Below are 23,047 nucleotides of genomic sequence, written 5' to 3'. Positions count from 1 at the left end.
GTTAAAGGCAATAAATCTCTTAAGAACAGCATAAAGGAAGTTAAAAAGTAAGAACTTCCAGTGATAGAATAAGTTATGGGGATGTAGTGTAAGTATGGTGGCTATAGTTAATGATACTGTATTGTATATTTGGAAGCTGCTAAGAGATGATCTCTTAAAAGTTGTCATCGCAAGAGAAAAATGTTTGTTAACTATATGAAATGATGCATGCTAACCTGACGTATCGTGTTCATTTCAAAATACGCACAAACATGGGATCACTATGTTGTACACCTGAAACTAATATAGTTATATGCCAGTTACATGTCAATAAAAGAATTTTATAACAAATGATTGTTTAAAAGTTTTTCCTTCCTTCCTTTCTTAATAACTTCTTTCTTATGTTGTACTGGTTAATGTGACCAATTGTTTTTAATATTCCCCAATTAAAATGTATGTTGTGATTTATTCTTTTTAGCTGGAATTTAAAATTTTTAAAAATCAAAGAAGGCAGTGTAATAAAGCAATGAAACAGTCCTGTTCCACTCAGGATTACACACACACACACACACACACACACACACACACACACAAAACCGGCATAAAGAATTAAGCACCATACTTTTTTCAAGAATCCTGAAACAGAAACCTTCCATTAAAGTATTAGTTCTACTCACTCCCGAAGTCCATCTCCTGCTACGTCGACCTGCCCTCGGGCTTCTCAGAGTAAAGTGGACCTGACAAAGTGAGGTCCCGTCAAAGGGAGCGGCTTGTTTGGGTCAGGTGCAGAAGTTAATGTACGCCTCGGGCAGAGCCAAACCACTGGTGCGTGCACTCTTGCGGGCCGGCCACAGTGATGGATTGCTGGAACGGATTCGGGGCCAGGAGACAGGCAGACCTCTGCACACTTGTAGAAGTAGGTAGTGAAAATTATCTACTGCACACACATTCTTTATCTCTCCCTGTCTTTCAGTCTCATTAAGCCCAGACCTTGTGGAAGGAACCCGGAAACACGATGCAATTCCTGCCCTCAAATTCTTCCTTCTACCTCCAGAGCCGAGCCTCCCTCAGCTGCACAAGGGGACTTAGCTCTGGGGAGAGCAGAGATGAAAGGGAAAAGCAGCCTGGAAAATGCCTGGGCATCACTGGCAAATATGGAAGCAGCTCTCAGATAAAGGACTATGTGGTTAACCTCTGAATCAAGGTGTGGCCACCAAGTGTCAGCTCTATTCTCTGGAATAGCATTTGTGTTGTTCTGATGGCTTTTATGAGCCAAAAGGGAAGCTCATGCAGACTAACCAAACCTTACTCGCATCATACAATCTCTGAACTTTCCTACCCACCACCACCCCCCCAGCTCCATCCAGCTCCATCGCTCCTCTGCACAAAGCCCCTCCAGCACAGTTCACTCTGCACGATGGCAGGCGTCCCCAGGGCACTGTCTCAGTCATCTTTGTATCTGAAGGGTCCAGAAGAAGGCCCGACCCTACATAGGGAGGAATCAGGCCCATCATGTGGGGTGGGGGTTGGGGAGAGTCTGTGATGAAACGGAGAGTGCGTGGAAAGCTTGGGGTACACCTACACTCACTCGCATACACATTCATTTGTTCATTCAACATTCACCTGCTACCACCTGGGTGTCGATACTGGGGATATTACTGTGAAATGAAGCAGGCAGGCTGCTCTCCACATAGACCGCAGTCTGCGGGTGTGTGGTGCAGACCTTCGGGGCTGCAAGTGCATGTAACTTTGACCTGGGACGCCAGGGAAAGAGTGGTGAAAAGTGAGATCTCTCTGGGGCCTGGATGATGAATTAGGAAGCAGAGAAGTCAGGGGCAGAGGGTCGGTAGACTCCTTCTGACACCCTTCAGTATGATCTGTAGCCTCTGGAAAATAGGTCACTGATTAGGTCAGAGCCCCGGTTTCCATATCAGGAAAATGGGGATAATAACGCTTTTTATCTTCACTGGGTGGTTATAAAGGCTTCATGAGATCATGTCCGTTAAGCAGCTAACAGACTCCTTGTCACCTTGATATTTAGTCAATGTCTGATGGACAGATGGGTGCTTGTTGGGGGTTACAGAAAACCTCAATGACTCAGCAGTTCAATATTCTCTGTATTGAAGCAGGGATACAATTCTGATTTTTTAAATGAAAATCCAATTTAATATACTATTCATTCACCCTCTGTGAGCTGAGTGAAATTAAAAGTATTTCACATTCTTTGTGTCCAGCTACCGATGACAGCTGATCAAGGAAATACGTCAACCCATTGTAGGTACCAGGCAATTTGCCTTGAATAACGTTATTTAGAAAGTTTTATATTAGAGTAAATGAGAAAGCGTTCCCAAAATTTCAACTGATGGACGCAGGGATGCACAAAAAGAATTCGTACCCAAGAGTCCTGAGGAAGGGCCAGCTCTGGTCACTATAGCTGCTGCCTTCTGTCACTATCAGACGATAGATTTTCTAGTAAGAGCACAGGTTTTATGTTGAGGCTCCTAAAAGATGCTGCAGAGAAAGGGAGCAAACCAGACTGGCTCCGGACTGGGACAGGTCTCAACTCCTGGCCTCAATCACCATCAAGCTATGCAACTGAGAAATCAAACAAATGCACCCTGAGTTAACAGAGTGTGGGAAATATGGTGAGGTGTATTTAAAGACAAAATGCACTAGTTGCATGTTCACAAATGCGATGGCTTATTGACTTGACCATAAAGTCATCGTTTTGAAGCCAAATCACCAAGACCTGGGCTGTATTTGCTCCCTCATCTCTGTCTCACCACCTAGAAGGAGATTCTGTGAAGGCCGCAAAGGGCCCAGGCTATTCACTGAAGGGATTAATGCAAAGCCCAGTACATATTTGGCACCCGAAAAGATTTGCTGAAATAATTGCATTTTATTAGGATACGAAACTTGGTCCCTGTTGCGTTCTGTGATATTTGCACGTATTCCTCTCTATGTGAAGAAGTCAAATCCTGGATGCAAACGTGATATTCTCAGTATCAGTTGAAAATACTATGCACTTGCGTATCAAGACTAGGTACTGGGGCACCTGGGTGGCTTAGTCGGTTAAGCGTCCGACTTTCGCTTAGGTCATGATCTCGCGGTTCGTGGGTTCGAGCCTCGCGTCGGGCTCTGTGCTGACTGCCAGCTCGGAGCCTGGAGCCTGTTTCAGTCTGTGACTCCCTCTCTCTCTGACCCTCCCCTGCTCACGCTGTCTCTCTCTCTCTCCTAGAAATAAATAAAACATAAAAAAAAAAAAAAAAGACTAGGTACTGTCTTCTATGGCTTTCCGCTGGAGAACCGTAGCCAAAGCATGAAACTATGGTGTGGGGATATGTGCAGACATGTGCGTATGAAGGTGCCTTTCTGAGTGTGGGCCATAGGAAGACTGCATGTCTTTCAAGAGTCCTTTTTAGCTCATATTAGATGAGTTTCTATCGACCACTTAGCCCATTGACTCTGTTTTTCAATCAGCAACAGTGGTGATGAACTTCAGTTTCCTTTTTCACTGAAGAGTTATAATAATTATTATAATGCTATGTCCCCAAATGAAAAATGCCTCTTCACTGCAGTGGATACACTTAGGAAATAAAAGATTGAAAGTGAAACATTTATACCCCAGGGTAGCACTGCTAACACCCAAAAGTTGTGTCCATCATAAGTGAACATACTCAATATTTAATCAATATATGAAATGTATACCCATATCTTGAAATCCAGCGCTCATCTTTTAAAACACTAGTTACCCCACTTTAAAATATTTTTTGTTTTCATGTTTATTTTTTTAAATATTTTTTAATGTTTATTTATTTTTGAAAGACAGCACAAGCAGGGGAAGGACAGAGAGAGAGGGAGACACAGAATCGGAAGCAGGCTCTAGGCTCTGAGCACCAGGCACAGAGCCCGACGCAGGGCTTGAACTCATGGACTTTGAGATGATGACATAAGCTGAAGTCGGATACTTCAACAACTGAGCCACCCAGGCGCCCCTAGTTACTACACTTTTAAAAGTGCTTTTAAATATTTTTGAGCTTCTATCATAAATCATTCTTTGTGTGTGTGTGTGGAGGGGGATATTCCTCTTCATTCATGACTAATAAGTTTCCAGGGAAGGTTACAATTTCTTTTATTCTTATGCTCCTTGGTTTTCTATCACCTGAAAATTTCCACTACTGTTTGGCAAGGGGAAAAAAAATCCCAATGACCTGATATCCTGGCAATTTCAATCGTCTTTCTCTTCTGAAATTTGAAACACGTTGTTTCTATATTTGAAACTCTTCAGCACCACTGAACTACTTATTCAGACTAAGAACGAGTATTCCACGGACTTTCCAGCATGTGGCTAGAACATCATGCAGAGACACTCCTTTCGTAAAGACTTAGCAATTGTTTTGAAAGTATTCTGGAATCTTCCATAGGCTTCATTACTTTAAAGGCACCAAAGGGGAAGGGGAGGCGAAGGGACCTGAGCACCGGGACAGAGCTTCAGGTCCCCAGGTGACGGGGTTCTCTTGTCCTTCTGGCAGCAGGTGGCCACTCTCATTCTGAGAGCTGGCCCATCAGGTGTCCACGGGCCCCTCCCTTCTAGAACTATGGTCAAGTTCAATGTGTCCTGACCAGAAAAAAAGTATTTCATTATAAACGGGTTATAAGCTGCTCTGCTCTGTTTACTTATTGTGACTTCAGCACAGTCTTTTCCCGGAAAAATATTTCTTTGGGATCCTAAGAAGGGGCTCTGAGGGCACCTGAGTGGCTCAGTTGGTTAAGTGTCCAACTTCGGCTCAGGTCATGATCTCACGGTTCGTGAGTCCCGAGTCATGTTCTGCACTGCCGATGTGGAGCCTACTTGGAATTCCCTCAGTCTCTCAATCCCTCTCTCTCTCCCCCCCATCCCCACTGACTCATGCTGCATTTTGGGCTGCCGCCCACCCCGCCCCTGACATGAAAATGCATCCAGACACAGGGGCTGTCACCCAGGGGAGGTGGTCCTCATTTCTAAATGTCCCACAGCTGCAGGACTTATTTTAAATGATGCATTTCTCACAGAGATTGCATCTATTTGATTTATACAATTACCTACTAATAGGATAAAGCTTGACTAGATGAACGCTTTTCAAATACCAGAAATGGATTTTTAATCAAACAAACTAAAAACTGAAAAATCTTTTTGAAGTTTTTCTGCCCTTAGTTTTAACAGAAAACCAGTACTGGAAGGAAAATAATCAGCTTGACACCAATTTCCAGCAGTCATGCAACAGGGTGTGACACGCAATGTTTATGTTGGAAGTTGTGTATCAGTTTTCTGAAAGCTCCATTGATCATCAAATTGTTCATTGTATTTTCCCAACATTGTCAAACTTTAAAGAAAAATTTAATGTTTTTTATTTTTATTTTTGAGAGAGAGAGAGAGGGAGGAAGGGAGAGAGAAAGAGACACGGAGTGTGAGCAAGGGAGGGGCAGAGAGAGAGGGAGACACAGAATCCAAAGCAGGTTCCAGGGTCTGAGGGGTCAGCACAGAGCCCGATGCGGGGCTCGAACTCACAAACTGTGAGATCCTGACCTGAGCCGAAGTCAGACATCCAACTGACTGAGCCCCCAGGCGCCCCATCGAACTTTTTAAAAAATTCTTTCTTTCTAAGTGTCCAGGAAACTCAGTCTCTGGTGGGGTTAGTTGGGAATAGTGGTCAAACTCTTCTAACGTAAAAAATAGCATGTACATTCCAGTTACATCTGCTGGTGTTTCTTTTCAGTATCTTGGCTTTTTAAAATAGGCTGGAGATAAAATTCTCTGATTTCTAAGGTAAGGATTTCCTTCTCTTTCCTGGTCTCCTTTAAGCCTATTACATTTGGGGAGTGTTTCTGGCATAGGTTGTAGGTCTGGCTGAACACCAAACAAATGACAAACAGAAGTAGCACGTTGCTCACCTTCTCCCCTTGGCAGCGAAACGCCCACCTTGCTGAGGAGTTAGCATGTGTGTGGCTCCCACTGGGGGGGGGCTCAGGGACACGTGACCCAAGGTTCAGACTCACCCCAGCTAGGGGTGCCTGGGGGCTCAGTCGGTTAAGTGTCCGACTTCAGCTCTGGTCATGATCTCACGGTTCGTGGGTTCAAGCCCCGCGTCGGGCTCTGTGCTGACAGCTCAGAGCCTGGAGCCTGTTTCAGATTCTGTGTCTCCCTGTCTCTCTCTGACCCTCCCCTGCTCACACTGTCTCTCTCTCTCTCAGAAATAAATAAAACATTTAAAATTTTTTTTTCAAATTCACCCCAGCTCTTGCTGTGTCCTGTCCCTGTCCGCCTCCGCCCTCCCTCCCTCCCTCTCCCCCCACACCCCCTACCATTGTTCACCGGGACCCCACTGCCCGTCAGCTCCAAGGGCGGCGCTCCCACCCAGCGCGGGCGCAGCGGCTGCAGGAGGGGCCGCCCTGGGCGTCTGAATGAAGCCTGCAGCCGGGTGGAGGCGGCTCGGGAGTCTGCGCCCTCCCCCAAGTTATCTCCTCTCTCCCTGTTCTCTTCCAACCCCCCCCACCGGGGCTCAGGGAAAAGGGGGTGCGCCTGCCAGGCACCCACAGTCAGGCCACCAGGAACCGGGCGACGGCCCACGGATGGCGCCGAGGCCGAGTTCTTCCCCAAAGGCTGCGGGCTCCCGAGAGAACCTTCTGGGTAAATAGGAACCGGGGGAGCCGGCTTACGTTTACGGGGGAGGCTGTCACGCCCCTCTGCATGCAGGGGGCAGTGTGGGCCCAAACTGGGGGACAGGGAGCTGGGGGGGGGGGGTCGGGAGCAAACTAGAGCCCATCCTGCGACTCTGGGTGCTGGGCACCGCTCCTGCCGTCCCCTGGGGCACCTGGTCCTAGAACAGGGCCAGTGAGGCCGGGCACCTCCCGGGAAAGGCGCTGGCACACACACCCCCCCCCCCGCCCCTGGCGGCAGCCCACCTCCCTCCCATCACGCAGCTGCACGAGGTCCCTCTCCACGTGTCCGGGCCCAGATCGCCCTCGCTGCCCCAGCGCTGGGACGCGAAGTGCCGCCACCTGGCCCCACAGGGGCTGCTGGGAACTCCCTGTCGCCTTCCCTGAAACACGGAAGGAAGGTCCTGAGCCTCCAGGCGGGACCAGGCGGCCTGGAGGGCAAATGGGCCGCGGGCGGATGAAGGCCCCCCTCCCACAAGCGCCGGGAAGGCTCTTCGGAGTGCGCCAGGCTCCCCTCCGAAAAGCGGGAGCCCAGCGCCTGCCTGCCTCCCCTTCAAGGCCGAGGGCGGCCGGGAGCGCACCGGTTCGGTTCGGGGCCCAGGCAGCGGGAAGAACGGAGGGGCGGCCCGTTTGCTCCGCGGGACGGGGCGCAGCTCAGCCTGCTCTCCGCCAAGGGTCTGGGGCTCCGCGCCCCCCCGCAGCCACGCAGGCGGGAACAGGCTTCTGTACGAGCTCGGGAGGGTCGCAGCCCCCTCACACTTCGGTCCCCTCCCGCCTGTACACGAAGTGGTCCAGGCGCAAGCCGGGGGCGGGGCCGGGGGCCTGGGGCCCGCGGGCGGCGACCGTCGTCGGTCTCCCGAAAGGCAAGTCTCCCTCCAGGCCCGCGGGGAAGGCGCCCAGGCCGCCAGCCAGGGCGCCCACGGCCGAGGCGAAGCCGGACAGGCAGGCGGCGGCCTCGGGCGCGGGCAGGTCGGGGGTGGCGCTGCCCAGGGGCCCCAGCTCCGGCGCCGGGGCTCCCCCGGGGCTCCTGGCTCCCGAGGGTGCGGACGGTGCGGCGGCGCCCCCCTCCCCTCTCCTCTTCCTCTTCCGTCGGAAGTTGCCATTGTCGAACATCTTCTCGCAGTTTGGGTCCAGGGTCCAGTAATTGCCTTTACCTGCGCAAGAAGAGAGGGCTCAGCGTGGAAAATCTGGGGTTTAGGGGACGCGGTGTGAGCGTGAGGAATGGAGGTCAAGTTCAAAAAGACTCCCCCACCCCCACCTGGACGGAACTGGGAAGAATGAGAACATCCCAGAAAGGCCTGAGAAGGGCGACAACCAAGAAACACGGAGCCCCTCTAAGTTCAAGGCCAAGAAGACCTATGGGGAGCAGAGCCGTCTGGACAGGGGCAGCCCTCCGCCAGTGGAGCCCGGCCCCGAGGTCGTCCAGCGCCTCCGGAGCGGCGTGCCGTCGGTCTTCCCGACCCCTGGGGCAGCCACGGTCTTCCCACCTGGAGGACGGGCGCCGGGCCCAGAGCAGTAACTCCAAGCGCGGCCTAGCGGGCCGGCTTCCCGGCCCTTCCTCCGCGGGAGCGCACAGAGCTCTCAAGCCTCACGGGGCAGAAGACCCGAATGAAGCCAGGGCCTGCGGGCTCCGGGGTCGTCTCGGACTCTGCCCCCCCCCCCCCCCCCCCCCCCCCCGCCCCCCCCCCCCCCCCGTCCCCGCCTCAGTTCCCCCGGCGGGGCGGCGCGGGAGGGACTGGGGCCTAAGCGCCCGCGGCCGGGCCGCTGGCGTCCGCGGGGTCCTGGACCAGGCGACGGGGCGCGCCCTTTTTTGCGTTTTGTTTTTTGTTTTTACCTGGGTCGTCCTCCTCGCGGGGCACCTTCTTGAAGCAGTCGTTGAGCGACAGGTTGTGGCGGATGGAGTTCTGCCAGCCCGCCTTGCTGCGCTTGTAGAAGGGGAAGTTGCCGGCCACGTACTGGTAGATCTGGCTGAGCGTCAGCCTGCGCAGCGGCGCGCTCTGGATGGCCATGGCGATGAGCGCCGAGTACGAGTAGGGCGGCCGCACCAGCCTCAGCAGCTCCTGCTGGCCCGAGAGGCTCAGCCACGCCAGGTCCGCGCTCGCCAGGCCGCCCGGGGCGCCGAGGAGCGGGCCGGGGGCCGCGTAGCCGGGGGCCGCGTAGGGGGGCGCGGGCCCGGGACCCGCCGCGTAGGGCGCGGGGCTGAGGGCGGGCGCGCTCAGCCACAGGCACTGTCCCCGGCCCGCCGCGCCCAGCTCGGCGCGCGCGTAGCCCACGGGGTGCGCGGCGGCCCGGGCCTGGCCGTGCGGGGCGGCACACGCCCCCGAGCCGTCGCAGTACGAGGCCATGTCCAGCCGTTCCCGGGCCTGGGCGGGAGGCTCCCCGCGGAAGCTCATGGGCGCCCCATCCAGCGTGGCCGCCCGCAGCTCCGTGGTGCGGCCCGCGGGGCCCCGCCCTCTGCCCTTTAAATGCCGTCGGGGGGCCCCAGCCCCGGGTGAGTGTGGGCGGCGACCCCCTTTCCCCGACAGCGACGGAAGAGTGTCGCCCCGTCCCCGCCCCGGGGTCAGCTTTCAGCCCCTCCCTGGTCCTGACGCGCTTCAGACCCTCCGCCCCATTGATTCTGCGACTCGGTGCGGCCCGCGCCCCGGACCAGCGTCCCAGGGATCTCCCCTATCTTGGCGCCATTTGGCCTCGAGGGTCCCCCCGGCCCAGGTTGCCCTGGCCCCTTGCCCAGACACCACGTCTGTCGCAGGCCCCCAGTCGAATGCGCGGCACCCTTGCTGGACCGCGGGGGGCCCTGCCCCTGCAGCACGTCATCATCCCGGTCCCTCGGTCGCGGGGGCCACAGGACGCGCAGCAGAGGCCGCTGTGCCGGGCGGGGCGTCTTGACGAAGCCCACGGATGTCGAGGGGCGACGAGGAAAGGCACCGCGGTGAAAGACGCGAGGGCCCAAGACCAGGCTTGGCTGGGCCAGGACCGTGGCCCTGGAGTCCTACCGAGTCCCCGCGCGAAAAACGCGCGAAGCGGACCACACCCGGGTAAGAGCTGAGACCCCCCAGCTGTCTAGGAAGCCTTGCCCAACCCCACCCCCCAAACCCTGCCTGGCTGTTTCCGCAGTGGCCTCGGGCACAGGGTGAGGGGTTAGCAAAACCCTCCCCTGGCTCTCCTGGGACTGTCTGCGTGCGCCCAGCAGCACAAACCCGCGCAGCTCTGGCACCCCCAAGCGCGCGGGTCTCCCGGCTGCGTCTCCCCCAACTCCCGCTCCCCACGCTGCCTGGCTCCCGGCCTCCCTGGTCGCCACCAGCTTCCCTGGCTCCCCGGGCGCCTGGCCCCATAGGGAGGGTTGTTTGGGAAGAGCGGCGAATTCCACCCCCTCTGCAGGTTAGGGCAGAGTGGATGCGCCCCCTCACTGGGAAATTCGGCACCCGCCGTGTTAGAGCCCATCATTGAGATGGGTTTGTCCTGGGTGGGTAGATCCTCAAGGCAGATGCATTTAAAGTCATTTAACAAACAAAGGTTTCAATCCTACCTCCCGCCTCCTCTCCGTCTTTGGAGGTGGAGGGGAGGGGGAGGGGGAGGGCTGTGGTTTGGGGCAAGGATGGGTGGAGGGAAAAATTTGGACTTTGGAATTAAGAGACCCAGGTTGAGCCAGCCATTTACTGGCATGGCCTCAGGCCTCTCAGATTGTAATAGCAAATTTTATGTAAAACAACCAATTTATGTAAGGTTTTAACAAATGACAGAAAAGAGTCCCTCTATTGCAACAGAGGCCTCTCCTCTTAAAAGTAACTGCCCTTTAAGTGATAGGCGACCAAAGGCGGTTCAAGGCGTCGTTATGGCTTCTAGAAGGTAGAAGCCAGGGACTCTGGTCTCAACCTCTGACAGGAGAGAAGCTGGAAGCTGGTTCACTGAGGTGGGCCCCTCAGCCAGTACCCGCCTGCCCTCTCCCCCCCCGGCCCCCAAAGTTTTCTAATCCTCGTCAAGGGAGTATAGGTTGTGGGGATCCCCGGTACCTTTTAGGAAGCAGCCTCCTCATTGCCGCAGGGACAGTTGAGGGGGGATGGGAGTACTCAGGATGGAAAACACTACCTGCTTCCCTTGCTTCCATCAAAAACCATCCAGAACCATCTGCCTCTCCCCTTAGCGGTTTTCAGTAAGTCCTCCCAATTTTAAACCTGGGGTGCCCTCTTCTCTGTAGATGTGATGAGCTTTTTGGTAGCTGCGTCTTAAAGAAAAAAGACGTCTTTCCATCAGCCAATATGTTTGAAAGCACGACTCAGATGTGTTCAGTGTGGAGCAAACTGGGTCTCAGCGCACATTCGCCCTCCTGCCCTCCATAACATACTTAGTTTGCTGAGAGTCTAAGCGGGTTTCCACACCTGACATTTTGCAGTGGCTGCTGGTTAGGAGGTAGCTTTCCGGAAGCCAGGCTTCATGAGGCAGGGACATCACAGAAGTCACATACCTCGATCTTGACCCAAACTATGGGGATAATGGAGAGAGAGCATCAGGATCAGAAACACAGCCATGTGGCCGGGCTTCCCGGTACAGCCTCCATCCACGGTACCTGTGGTTGGTACTTCTCTTTAGATGTTTAGCTTCTGTAGAAGACTCAGGAAGCTTCTGCTCTTGGGGTGGGGGGAAGGGAGGGATTGGATTGTCCGCTGCTCTGAACATAGAAGACACTTGTCTTGGTGGAGGCTTGTGATTTGGGAGGAAGCGTTAATTTATCACGGTTAACTGCATTCCTGGGATAATAAAATCCTGAATTTTAAAGAACATAGAGGCTGATCTCTTACAATGAAAAGGAATTAAAAAAACAGATGATAGCTCTTTCCAAATCTCCTTTAATTTTAATAGCCTCTTTTTCTGTTAATATTGTAATTCTTGAATGCTTGTGAGTTTCAGGACTTCTACGGAGAACAGATGAAACTTCATGTAATTTCACTCAATTTTGCTTTAGAAAAAGCATTACAATGTGTGCAGGAAGGCCCCTACTTTAATCACTGTTCTTTGCTTTCTGAGCCCAATGTCCATCTTCCATCTCTATCTACTGTAATAGTTTCCATATCTTTCAACAGATTGAACTCATAAAATGAGTATCAGTAGATAGAATACAGTCATTTGGGGGAAGAAATGTTTTAACACTTGAGTCAGATTTGGATGGAATTCTGATGAGAATTTATCCAAGAGGAAAAAAAAAAAACCCCAAAACCCCGAGGGGAATTGAAATATGAAGGAAAAGCCTCCATCTTTAGAGTGCCGAGCTCCCCTGCGCCGTTGGCCCTGCCCAGGATTCCTGACACACGTGGACCCCTTCCTCAACCCCCTGGCTGCTTTCCCTTTTATTCTCAAACGTGGCCCCACAGCCTACTTTGAGGATCGGGGTCCCCAACTTTCCTCCACCAACCTTCCGAGCCCACCTGCATCTGAACACACCTGTCTCCCTTCTTTCTGGCCACCGTGAAAGGTGTCTGTCTTTGTCACACCCATCTCTCTCCTAGGCAGGACGGGGACCAGAGGGGGCACAAGGGCCCCTCGAATTGGACCCTTTAAGGGGGCGCCCCTGGCATGGCCCTGAGAGGTGCAGTGCTCCTCTTTTCCCAGAGTCCTCCCTCTGTGATGATCCCCTCCCCACCTCCACCGCCGCAGTACAGACCTTAGTCTTCTCCGTGCTGACAAGTGTCTTCAGCCGAGTTCCCCTCCAGATGCTGCCCCTCTCTTTGCTTCTCTCCTGCCTCTGCTCGATCCTCCCCTCTGGAGAGCGCGGTGCTCACTGAGCCCAGGCACAGTCTCTAGCGGCCTCTGTCTCCCTGAATCCAGTGATTCCTTTTATTCCTCATTACTTGACCCTCAGCAGCTTTTGGTGTCTTCGGGAATCAACACCCCTTTCTCTACCTGCTTTCGACTCTGTTGTCTGGTTTACCTCCCCATTTCCCAGCTTTCTCTCAGGCCCCGGGTTAGCCTGGCCTCGTCTTAGAGCTCTGTTTTAGGGCCACTCTTCTCCTCTGTGGCTTTAAGTACCAGCCAGTAACGCACGGCTTCTCAGACTCAGAGCTGCTGACACCGGACAACGCTGTGCTGTCCTGTGCACTGTAGGATGGTTAGCAGCACCCCAGATGTCTCGCGCCTAGATGCGCGCAGTGCCCCCTCTGTTGTGACGACCAAATACATCTTATGACATTGCCACTGCCCCCTGTGGGGCCAAATCACTCCCGGTTGAGAGCCCCTGAATTCACTAAAGATTCCGCCATTTTGGTCAGCCATTTGGATGTCCTCTTCTCTAACTCAAAGTGTCCCACACTGAATTAATCATCTTTCCCACGCGAGCAATGACGGCAGCCTCTAGCAGCAGAGAGGGGCCCCAGGCTGACGGCCATCCAGCAAGCAGGAATGTCAGTCCTATAACCACAGGAACCGAGTCCTGTCTGTAACAGGAATGACCTGAGAAGGACAGAGGCCCCAGACACGTAGCCAACACCTTGGGTTAAGCCTCAGAACACCAGCCCTGCCTTGCCAGACACCTGACCTATTGTATAAGCTGCCAAGTTGTGGTGAGTTGTCACAGCAATAGAAAACTTAAAACAAAAGCAGAAACAAACAAGGCCATGTCATTCCAGTTCAGTGATGCCCCTTTGCAGTGAGAAGGAAGACCCCAGCTTCTCACAGGGCCTGGGCCCCCCCAGGGCAAGGCCATGCACCTGTGCCCTTACTTCTCACCATCCTTTGGGTGGGACTCCAAGAAAGGCACACCCACTGGTTGGGGGGCCTGGTTTGCAGGACCCCGCTTGGTTGGAGGCGTCTACTTAACTTTTTAAAACATTTGAAATTGGAGAGAACTCCAGGGGCTTTGGGGGCTTTGAATGGATCATTTACAGCATCCATAAAACCTGTCCTTGACCTTTGTAGTTCTTGTCTTCCAAAGAATGCCCCGAGTTCTGGAATTCTGTATAGATTTCCAGTTTCTCACTCTAGAAGGGATCCTGGCCACTGTGGCCAGGAGCGCTGGCGGGGAGTCAACCCAACCTTGGCCTCCAGCTACAGACTTTAGTAAAAGGAAAGATTTATGCGATCTGAAGAGAAACCAGAGTATTCCAGCTACAGACGTTAGGTCAGTGATTCTACTTCTGAGTTCCTTTTTCCCCCAGCTGGGATGTGCTTTGACCTACTAGTTTTCTCAATTAATACCTAACCTGTGTCATCAGCACCCCATGGTGGTTCTTACCTGAAATTATTAACTGAAAAGATTAAAGCACCATTAGGGCTGTGCAGATTGCCCAAGCTTTTTTTCAGGCCGATAATGTAGAAGGTGAAAGCTTTAGCTACAGATAGACCTGCATCTAGTGTTGGCTCTAGTCGGAAGAACCTGAACAGGGAGACTGCTACCCCCTCCCTCAAGCCTCAGTTTCTCCATCTGCAGAGGGGAGTCAATAGCCCATGTCATAAGTTACTGCGAAGACTACACAAAATCATGCGTGTAGAACATGTAGGCGTTAAGTGGTGATCCGTTGCTTTATAGTATCTACCGTTGTTATTCTCTCTCTTTCAATTAATCAATTGTCCTCTGGTCTGGAGAATGAATCTTGAGGTTAGCATTTGTCTCTCTCCAGAAGTTAAATACACTCAAATATGTTCTCTGTATTCCTGATAGGTAACTGAAGAAAGGTTTTATATTTATGATATTTTTTTCTCCAGATACACCCTAGTTTGCATTTATTAAGGAAAAACCTGGCGGTACTGAAATATAATAAATAAGTTACATCTCACTGATTTTAAAACTTTTAAATCTTATATATTTTAGCTTTTATTCCAGACAAGCATGTTGAATTAAAGTTTGTACATTACTGCTAGATTTGCTTCCTCTCCATGTACTTGGGTATTTTGTTGTTGAAGCCTTTAAATGTAAATTATAAACCTTTAGGTTCTTTACTCTTAAATATATCAGCATCCATCTTAAAAAAAAAAAACAAAAACAAAACAGTCTCCCACACACCATATCGTAATCACAACTAACAAATCAGCAGTAATCTCATAATATTATCTAATACACACTTTGTATTGAAATTTCCCCATTGTTTCCTAAATAACTCTACAGCCTTTTCCTTTTCAGATCTGAATCCAGAGTTGCCAGGAGAGCCGGCTCAGCTCTTGTATTTGTGATGTGCCTTTAGGTTCTTTTATTCTAGGACTGCCCCGCCTCCTGCCTCCCTTCCCCAAAGCTTTTATTTAAAGGTAGTGACTCCGTAAACAGAGCAGCCCAGTTGCTGTGTGGGGGGGGGTCCTACCATCCGGATCCCTCTGATTGTTTCCTCCAGGAATAACATACCCCCTACTTTTCCTTTATGCAAGAAGTTAGGTTTCAAGGTTGGTATAGATTCTGGTTAATTGGTTCACCCCGCACGTCCACATCCACCCTGGAAATTTTCTAATTTGGTCACTTCACTGACATCAGCTACCTGTCATTTTTCTGCAAAATAGAGCTTTCTGTTATCAGCTGGACTTCTGTGGTTTCCTTGAACCGTAATTCCTATTTAAAAGGCAAAAAACAAAAACATGATTCTTTCTCTTTATTGATCAATTTTAAGAGTCCGGTGTTGGCGAAACAGTCATCGACATTGGAAAGAATAAGTTAGGTTGAGTTTCTCTTTTTTTAAGTACCACCACGGAGTTGAGAATTTATTTTTAATGTTTTTTTATTTATTTCTGAGAGAGAGTGAGAGATGTTGTGAGGAGGGGAGGGTCAGAGAGAGGGGGAGACACAGAATCTGAAGCAGGCTCCAGGCTATGAGCTGTCAGCACAGAGCCCGATGTGGGGCTTGAACCCACGAACCGTGAGATCATGACCTGAGCTGAAGTCACACGCTTAACTGACTGAGCCACCCAGGCGCCATAATGGAATTTTTATGTACTTTATGTTTTAATAAATTCTAATTATTTTTGTGATGCTTATATTGTCCCAAAGCTGGAGCATTGGAAGTCCTTTGAACTGGTCACTGTGTCCTTTAGACGTGGCCTTGCTAGTCTTTGAACGTTTCCTTTCTTTCTGACACAAGACGTCCCAGACTCATTCTCTGACCCAGATCTTGAATCAGCTCTTTCTCCCATGGATCCACTGGTACCCTTTTAGAGGCAATAGTATAAAAATCCTAAATATAGGGAATAGGATGGTTTCCTGAGGAGGGGATAACATTGTTTCTAGAAATTTCAGTAGACAGAGCTAGGAAATATATGTTTAAAAATCATGAGTTAATATACTTCTTATTTGAATTTAACTCACAGGGTTTAAAAAAAAACGACTTTTACTTTAGACCCGTGTCTCATTTCTCTTACACTGGAAATCTGATTCCTGATATCAACATAGTTACTTCTAGCTTCATTTCACAGTATACTTCTATGGTTTCAAACAACTGCACCACCATCATGATTAATAGAACGACTACTGGTGAGATTTAAGATTTCTTTAGAGCTCTTTTTTTTAATCCTTAAAATATATCTCGCTCCTGAAGTAGTCAAGAGAGTGTGTTATGAAATCACTTGAGATGTCTCTGTCCCCTGTGTGGTCTCTTGCTGTTTTGGCAAATAGATTCCTCTCATTTCATTCTCAGTATGTTTAAAGCCTTGAATATGCTGAAAAGCAAGAAGCTGGAAAACACATATCACTTAACTGTGCAATGTTTATTTTCTTTCGTGCGTATTTTTAACTAATAGGTGCGGTAGAATTTGCATAGAATTACTCGAATGTTGAAAGTTACGGCAATCGCTGGGATTGCATAAGGATGTTCTAAGTTTTATGGCAACACTTTCTGCCTTGCATCTCTATAGATGCAGACACTTTTAGACACAGAGCAGGACGATGTCAAAAGTGGTTGGCTTTAGCCATCAGGCTGTGTTTGAGGGGCCAGCCTGTAGTGTCGCATAGACTCAGGTTTGAATCTTGGTTCTCGCCAGTGACTGTGTGACCTTGAATGAGTTCACTTGGATCCTCAGTTTCCGTATCTTTCATGCAATAGTGACTACGGCCCAGGCCCTCCCCACTCCACTGGGGCAAGATGAAATCATGCATATAAAGCACTTGGCACATTTCCTGGCACAGACATGTCAATTAGTGTTTGTAGGGTGGCAAATAACGGTGCATATTTTTCTCTTGACGAGTCTGTTCTATTTTTTCCTAATAATTTTTTTCTTTTGTAATGAGTGTGCCCTGTCTTCATTGTAGTAAACAGACAGCCAACTCCAAAAAGCTGAGGTAAGAATGAAGTCACCCTCTTTGTAACCACATGGTGGCTTTGTGTGTTGATCAGTCCTCTGGGGAGCGGTCCTCAGTCCTGTCCTTAATTATGTGGCTGTAATGCCATCTAGTGGGAAGTCACAGTCTATTTCCTCAAGTAGACCCGTTTGTTAAGAAAAGTCTCTCGTTTATGTCACATGGTAGTAGCTTAATTTCCATTATTTCCTTGTTAGAAAGTAATGAAATAGATCAGAGGAAAGAAATATTCAGAATCCATAGCCATCAATAAAGATATTTTTGAATGAAAATTGTAAGGATATAAACTTTCCTCTAGAAAGATGTCTTACAAAGTGGTTAAGTTGGTTTTATCATAAAGTTTTCTTTTATATTTTTAAAACTTGGATTAAAAATTATAATGCCAATTTTCATGATAATTCTATTGAAGTTTTTAAATAAAATACTAGTAAATACACGGGACTTTATAATACTTATATAAAGAAAGGCCTGTTGAAGTTCAACACCGTGAGTATTCTGTTGACTTTTCTAAAAAAAAGAATAATGTATTTGGAATGAATTTAAAGTTACACTGATTATGAAGCTAAGTGCATCCAGCTTCGTGTCAGGGGCAGGGAGTTCCTGGGAGCCAGTGGACTGGAGTTTCTGTCTGGCTTATTCCCTTCCCGCTGTGTGACCTTGGCTGGGCAGACTCCCCATCCAGGCTTCAAGTGTGAATGATCAGGTCTGTGTAAATGAGACCTCCTTTTTACAACTTGAACTTGCCAATTGTGTGAGCATTGAAATCCTATTTTTCCTCTGAAATGTTCACGGTAATATGCATGTAATAGACCAGGACAGAGCTCAAGGTGCTCTTGACTAGCAGGGCTTTTCCATTTCTGCCTTGCTGCTGCCCAGATGCAAACCTGGCTACAGACTAAAATGATGAAACATCACAAAATCATTTTATTTTCAACTTCTTATCATTTTATTCCTCGACCTTAATCAAGGTCCCCTGATTCCTGACCACTTTGGTTCAGTGTTGCATTGGACCGGCACACGCAGGTGGACAGAAGGGGCTGGGCTCCTGGCTCCTCTCCAGGGATGCAGGCAGAGGTGACCTGAAACTCCCAGGAGCAGGACATGGTTTCTCTGGCGTCATTGCCTGGTCTGTTGAGGGGCCACAGAGAGAAGTTTGCTGCCCCTCCAGAAATGGGGAAGGCCCGAGTGGTGTTCCAGATCCTGCTGAGGCTCAGACTGCCTCTCCCTGTTCTTTCCTGACACAGAGCACCAGCCACGAATGCTCATGCCAGGGACCGAAAGGCAAGGAAGCTCAGACGTTGCTTAAGTGGCAAGAAATTGACGTTTAGGAGCGTGGACCCTGGAGGTAGGTGGTCCTGCCTTGGAACTCATTTCCTTCCTCTGTTCTTTTGACTAAGTTAGCAAACCTCTCTGAACCTCATTATCCCTGTGGAATAATAGTATCTGTTTCACCAGGTCATGGAGGGTAAGTGAGCATAAGAAGCACCTGTTTAGTGCTCCATACATTGTTATTAAAGAGTAACTGTTGGAGCTCCTGGGTGGCTCAGTGGGTTAAGCGTCCAACTTCAGTTCAGGTCATGATCTCACAGTTCATGGGTTCAAGTCCTAAGTCAGGCTCTGTGCTGATGTCTCAGAGCCAGGAGCCTGCTTCAAGTTCTATGTCTCCCTCTCTCTCTGCCCCTCCCCTGCTTGCACTCTGCCTCTCTCTCAAAAATAAATAAACATTTAAAAAATTTTAAGAGTTATAAATGTCAAAATAATTACATATTAATATATTGATAATATTGCAATCACATTTTATTTTTTATCATATATGCTATTACATGGAACAGCATATATAACATACAGCATAATTGTTATATTAATATATAACCTATAATAAACCGTGTATTACTTATTATGTGGTCTAATAATACATTAAATTAGGTTAAACTCTTGGGTTAAAGACACGTTACATAGTATAATACAAATATGTTAAATTTCCTTTATTTAATGTGCGCTTATGTATGTAATTGGCTTCCTGGGGCACCTGGATGAAGGAAATGATGTTCCTGTTTCCACGTGATGATCGCCTGTGATTTGGTCCTTAGCTTTTGTCGCGCCCACATGTGGGATAGATGAGGCTGGCTCTTGGTCTTTTTGCTGCACTTTCCAGAACTGGAGCATTTTCCAGTCACCCCCTTTGGTGTTTGCTTGTTTATAGTATTTATTAAAACCTTCGGATTTCTGCAATTTTATCAATTTTGTGCATTCTGGAGATGCTCTCCGGGATGGATCGGTAACCCCAGCTCACACCCTGGGGCCTCCGTGGACTTCATCTGCAGGCCCCCTGGCCCCCATTGGCTCAAGCATGGTCTATGAAGATCTGGAATTGACATAAAGTGCACCCCCACCCCGACCTCTTTGCCGGGCCAGGCACTGCCTTCCTCCCAGCCGACGGAGGAGCATTTGCTGGGTCTCTATCAGATTCTCCCAGGGTCTGGTGGAAAAGAAGTAATTTTCCTCAGCATTTTATTTATTTTTATTTATTTATTTATTTATTTTTTACAAATAGTTTATTGTCAAATTAGTTTCCACATAACACCCAGTGCTCATCCCCACAAGTGTCCTCCTCCATGCCCCTCCCCCTCCCCCCCCACATCCATCAGTCCTCAGTTTGTTCTCAGCATTCAAGAGTCTCTCATGGTTTGCCTCTCTCCCTCTCCCCCCCATTTCCCCCCTTCTTCTCCCCCATGGTCCTCCGTTAAGTTCCTCCTAATCCTCCTATACGTGCAAACATATGGTATCTGTCCTCTGCCTGACTTATTTTGCTCAGCATAACACCCTCAAGGTCCATCCATGTTGCTACACGTGGCCAGATTTCATTCTTTCTCATTGCCATGTAGTATTCCATGGTATAGATAAACCACATCTTCTTGATCCATTCGTCCGTTGATGGACACTTAGGCTCTTTCCATGTTTTAGCTATTGTGGAGAGTGCTGCTATGAACATTGGGGTACACGTGCTCCTATGCCTCAGCATTTCTGTATCCCTTGGGTAAATTCCTAGCAGTGCTATTCCTGGGTCATAGGGGAGTTCTAGTGTTAGTTTCCTCCTCAGCATTTTAGAACCATCCCCTGAGTCTTCAGCTACCATTAGAAAGCTCCTCACAGAACAGCAGCTCTGCGGACATGGAGGCAAACATCCTACATCTGTTTCGTTTGGTTGCACATCTGTAGAGAATTGCATTAAGAAAAACGAAACCAATCCGATTACAAGATGGTAATTAGCTGTGTGTCTCTCCCAGGGTGGCAGAGCAGGGCACCAGGTCACCCTTGGCTCGTGCACCTTGAGGCATCACTGGGGTGCTGGGTCCCAGGCACCCTGCTTAGTTTGTAAAGAATGGGTCTAGTTGTCTGGACTCTTTGCCCGCCCGCTCTAGATGCCTCTGGCTAGCGGCACCTGACTACTTTGTAGGCACCCCGAGAAGAGCGCTGGCCAGGGAAGCAGACGAACCACCTTCGGCGCTCAGGCCACCGACCATCCACGGCCCCCGGGACATGTCCCCTCAGACCTCCCCAACCCTCGGATTCCTCTGTCAGTAAAACAAGGGTTCTGTGAGGGATTGAAAAAAGATGCAGAAGTATTTGCAATGTGCTGTGCAAGCTTACGGTGGGTTTTTTTTTTTTTTCTCTACAGAAAACACTTTGTTGAGAACTAAGTGTGCACACATTTTAAGAGGAAGTTATGTTCAATGAAGCCTTTCCAAAACCAGAAATATCCTTACCATTTATTTTTAAAAGAAGGACCTTTAAAGCTAATTCTAACCTGTTGATCTATTTCTCCATAGGTGTCAATGTGGTTATAACGATCAGGGCTGGATACTTCTTAAAAATCACAAGTATTTAAAAAATTTTTTAATGTTTTATTTTTGAGAGAGAGAGAGAGTAGGGGAGGAGGGGCAGAGAGATGAGGACATAGGATCTGAAGCGGGCTCTAAGCTCACAGCAGCGAGCCCCGTATGGGGCTTTAACTCACATGACCTGAGCCAAAGTCAGACACTCAACCAACTGAGCCCCCCAGGCGCCCCCAAAATAACAAGTATTGAAAACAGTGCCAGATACGGTCTGATGCAGTCCTTTACACGTCTGCCCTTCTAGATTTCTATGTGCTCTTTTGCTCTGTCAGGGTAGAAGCCTTCAGAAGCAGGGCTCCGTTAGCTTCTGCCAATGCAAGGTTGCATCAGGCAGGGCAGCTACAAGCCATTTTGTTTTGGGTGCCACCATCAAAACAACAGTGACAACAGTGGGGAGCTGTGGAAGCTGCAAGCTGTGGCCGGAGTATCTGCGGCAGGTGGCAGGTGCGCTGGGTTCTTCCCATGGAGGGGACGGCCAGTGAGGCTGGGGCCCGGAGTCCTGCTCAGGAGGGCAGAGGGGGCGGGCTGTGGGCTCAGGAGGGCAGAGGGGGTGGACTCTGGGCTCAGAAGAGCAGGCTCCAGCAAAGATGGGGCAGATTTCTGGGTCACTGTAACATTATTTTATCCGGTAATTTCCTCACTGAATTCCCTGTATTAGAGCCCCTCTTTTTGTAATACCTAGAGTAACATCTGTTTTCCTAATTAGGCAGCCATGCTCTGCCAGTTAATTAGGTGCTACTTGTTGGATTATTTGGCTGTTGCTGTGTTACTTTTAATGGTATGATTCTGAGCCCCCGCTACCAGCAAAAGATTATGATTCATCATATCTACTTGGGCTTCGGAACACACAAAACACCCTCACAGATGTCTCATTTGAGATTTTCCAGTAGCGCATGAGGTAGGAAAAGTGATCACCTTTATGCAGGTAAGAGCACAGACACCGGGAGCGGGTGAGTAAAGGCTCTGAGCTATGAATCTCCTGATGGAAGGCTCATTCCACCCGTCAGAGGTTGCTGTGCAAGCACTCAGCACGAGTACAAAAAGAACTCCTCCAGAAAGCGCTCCGGGAAGGAGAAGATGACTTCCCCACTCTCAGCTGCATCTCTCTCCTCCACCTCTGATTGCACAATACCCTTCTGGGTCATTTCTGTTTCCTCAAGGCTTGTCCACGATCATCATTTTAACAAGATGTCACTCGCGTGAAAGTGCGTGGAGCAAGGTTATGCCAGTTCCTGTGATATTTCTTCCCCTTGGCCACCCTTTAGAGTTCTCATAAGTTACCAGAAGGACACGTGTTAATGCTCAGTCAACAAGAATTGACTAAACACCTGACCGTATGGCAGCATCTGTCGCGCAGGCATGAAGCTGTCTAGAAGGAGGAACGCCATGAGGAAGGACTGAGGCAGACCTCTAAGTGCAGTGTAGGACAGAAGAGCACAGCATGATGCTAGGGTGCCATGTTGGTTCACCGTGGGTACGTGATGCTGGCAGGATTGGGAGGGAAGAAAGCGTGTGCCAGGAAAAGGCTACAAAAAGCAAAGGCTCAAAGACAGAGCAACCTGGGACAAAGATTTGGAGCTGGTAAGGATACCCAAGCTTGTTGTAATAATATATATATATACACATACATATACATACACACACACATATATATGTGTGTATGTATATGGATGTATATACTTTTCTCCTCTAAGCCAGGAATTTTATAATGTGCCCAAGTTAAACTGATAACAAACATGCCTAAGAATGATCAAATGTATCAAGGCTTCCCTGAATCATTGTATTTCTTTGGTGAATATTACTGATAGTTCTACAGAAGAGTCCACAAGTCAGGTATACCACCTGGTGAATTTTCACAGTGAATCATTCACCCATCAGCACCCAAAGGGTTACAGCTCATTAGAGAATTCCAGATGGCCCTCCTGTCCTAGCCCTTGGCATCCCCTATGCTAATTTAAAATATGGATGAGTTGTGCCTGGTTTTGAACTGGATATGAAAACAATCATTACCGTGTGCTGTTTAATGTCTAGAACGGTCATTCAACATTTCTTTTTTTTTTTTTTTTTAGTTTTTTAACATTTATTTATTTATTTAGTTTTTGAGAGAGACAGAGAGCATGAGCAGGGGAGGGGCAGAGAGAGAGGGAAACACAGACTCTGAAGCAGGCTCCAGGCTCTGAGCTGTCAGCACAGAGGCTGGGGTGGGGCTCGAACT

Source organism: Hyaena hyaena, unplaced genomic scaffold, assembly GCF_003009895.1.
Source record: "Hyaena hyaena isolate Hyena2069 unplaced genomic scaffold, ASM300989v1 scaffold_380, whole genome shotgun sequence".
Lineage (NCBI taxonomy): Eukaryota > Metazoa > Chordata > Mammalia > Carnivora > Hyaenidae > Hyaena > Hyaena hyaena.
Note: the sequence above shows the minus strand (reverse complement) of the source record.